This window comes from Dasypus novemcinctus, chromosome 17 (assembly GCF_030445035.2).
Source record: "Dasypus novemcinctus isolate mDasNov1 chromosome 17, mDasNov1.1.hap2, whole genome shotgun sequence".
Classification (NCBI taxonomy): domain Eukaryota; kingdom Metazoa; phylum Chordata; class Mammalia; order Cingulata; family Dasypodidae; genus Dasypus; species Dasypus novemcinctus.
The window spans coordinates 83,746,505-83,749,751 of record NC_080689.1 but is presented as its reverse complement, the minus strand read 5'-3'; positions in this window follow the sequence as shown (position 1 = coordinate 83,749,751).

Sequence of the window (3,247 nt, the reverse complement as noted above, 5' to 3'; positions counted from 1 at the left end):
TAGTTGTTAAGATATGTAACAGTTTAAAGTTTTTTGTGAATCCCAGATCAAGTACTTAAACTAATACATGCCTGTGAGTGTGTGATCCTTTGATTGGACTTTATCAGTGAGGGGTGACACAGACTGGGCCTCCACCCTCTTGCTGGTGTCTATTATACTATATACTGAGGAGTGAATCAAAACACACAGACAGGTGTCATTTTTAAGCTGCCACGTGAGACAGACCTGAGGATCTCTAGCTGCCATAGCTGAAGAAATGTGATACCCAACAGGCTAAGCACAGAATGTAGCTCCAAGATGAAGAGACTAGCCCTGCCATATGCTTCATTGCCCATAGCTAGCTCAAGGGGAATGCAGCCTGGAGGAGACAGCACACACAGGCCACCAGTTTGCCTTGCCATGTGGCAGGGCTACAGGTTCTGCTAGCAGCCAATCTTTGATGAGAGAGCATCTCTGATGGTGCCTCAGTCTGGACATTTTTGCAGCCTCAGAACTATAAGCCTTTACCCTAAAAAATTCCCTTTATAAAAAGCCGATGCATTTTTGGTATACTGCCTTGGCTACCTTTGACAAAGAAGAACAAGATCTTTTTTACTCCTGTGGGATCAGTAGTAATGTTCCCTGCTCATTTCTGAAGTTATTTGTTTGCATCCTCTCCCTTTCTTCCTTTGTCTGTCTAGCTAAAGGTTTGTCAACTTTATTGATCTTTCCAAAGAACCAACATCTGGTTTTCTCAATACTTCTCTATTGTTTTTGCTTTTTATACTCTTATCTCATTATTTGTTATCTCATGTTTGTAATTTCTTTCTGCTAGTTTTGGATTTAGTCTGCTGTTCTTCTGCTAGTTCCTCCCAGTGTGCAGTTAGGTCTTTGATTTTTCCTCTTTCTTCTTTTGTAATATAATCATTTAGGGGTATAAATTTCCCTCTCAGTACTGCCTTTGCTGCATCCCAAAAGTTTGGTTGTAGTATATTTGTTTTCATTCATCTCAAAATATTTCCTAATTGCTTTTCTGCAAATTTTTTGACTTGTTGGTTTGCCAGATGAGCCGTGGCATATTAGGACCCTCCCTTTAAAAAACGTTCCTGCCACAAAGTTACTGGGGGTGGGAATCAAAGCCCCCGAGGATATTCCTGAGCCACAAGAGGGCCCAAATGCTGACCCAATCTCCTGATACTACATTACAAACCCTGACCTAAATGACAGTGTTATTTCCCTTACATGAAGTCCACTGATGGTCTAGATAAACTCCAAACTTGTGGCCTTCCTTCCCTGCATCATCAGTGTTTCTCTTTCCTGCTGTGAGACTTTCTGGGAGTCAAGTGACTATCTTGAATGACTAGTGGTCTGTGTGGCTCACAAGCTGTCTCTAAACTGCAGGCATTCCAGACCAACTACCATGTAACAGATCATCAAAGGATTAGATTCACCTTCTATTGACCAACCCTAGATGACCAGTTGATGACCATCCACTGCAAAAGTCACCTGCTGCATTGGGGATTGTTGGTTTTAGGTATAAAGTCTGCAGGCCCCAATTATCTCCCTGACTACCATCTGCACACCTTCCTGAGGAGTCTAGACTGAGAGTGGGTAGTGAGTACACAAGCACTGAGTATGTATCTTCCCTGCTTGGACCCTTTCTCACCAAATCGAGTTGATTCAGGCAGCTATTGCTCTGAAATCTGGCAGTTCAAATCAATTTTACTCATCACAAGAGATATTAAATGCCTTTCCACACCCTTTTTCAGTTCAGGAACTCACTACAGATCCTATGATTTATTGTACACTGAATAAAGAGACTCTATGGATTATTTGTTCTTTCACAGTCCTCCACATCCTGTTGATAAGTCCAGCCTGCTTGCAGCCTGATCCCTAAACCCCAAGGGAGACAGCCAGTCCTTTTCCTAGATAGATTTTGTCCTTCCCTGAGAGTCCCAACAAGACATATGGGGGAATTTTGCCCTTCTGTGAAGTGGGAGAATTACGTGCCCATACTCAGTGAACACATATTTCCCTCAAGGAATCCCTCCAATAATTACATACCTAGGTCAGCCAGATCGCAACCAAAGACCACACTATGTGATACATTTTAAACCATCACAGTCTCACAAAAGAGAAAGGCTTCACCCATTATTAGCAGGGTGGACAGAAGCAGAGAACGGACAGTGAGTGCAATCCTGAATAGAAGGAAACAGACCAAGGACTCATGCAATAAATTGTCTACGGAAGGGCCAGTTCCATTCACGAATCACACAGTAATGAAAAGGACACTGAACTCCCATTCTGGGCAGTTCTGCTACATTCTCTAATAGAACAGCAAGAATCCCAGAGTGCTGTAGTGCCTATTGAAGAAAGGCAGAATGTTAAGCCAGACCCTTGATATCGATGACTGTACTTATGAGCCTTTCCTTGTGAAATTGAAACTTATCCTAGTATGATATATTGCCTGTGTTACCTCCTGAAAGCCTCCTTATTGCTTAAATGTGACTTCTCCCTAAGCCAAACTCAGGATATAAATACACTACCTCCCCCTCTCCATGGGACATGACTCACAGGGATGAGCCTCCCTGGCACCAGGGGATTGTTACCAAGCACCAACTAGCAATGCGTCTAGAAAAACAGCTTGACCAAAAGGGGGAAATATTAAATACAAATGAGTTTTTATACCAAGAAATTTCAAAGTGAGTTGGGAGGCCATTCCTGAGGTTATGTTTTTGCAAGTATTACCAGGATCTCTTTGACAGCCACAGTAAACAGTGCCTCAAATAGTGGGGCTTCTGGGGGCTCTGGAGACATCTAGATACTATAAGGAGGGGAGACAGCTCAGGAATTCCATTCCCTGCCTTATTTTGGTATATATGCTCCCCAATGTAACATAGTTATACTCATTCATTGGGTTGTCTACACATGGCTATCCCGCCCCTTTTATTTGATCCTCTAATTAGCACTATACTTGTTAAATATATGTCCCAGAGACTTAAATCATTGGTCCATCCATGGGCCATTTCAGCTCTGAATTTCAGCAGAGTTCCTACACCTACACTCCAGTTCTTTGGATGAGCCCAGGACAACTAACAGGGAGATGATGATTGAGAACACCCATTACAAGTAGCAGAGAGTGCCTGCAATTGCAAGCAAGATAGTTCCATCCATCTGCCCTATGGGATCTAAGCGACCTCTCAGTTAGAAGTAGAGTGGGCATTGCCATTCCCAAATCCTCAATATTGGGGCATGAACAATGGACTAA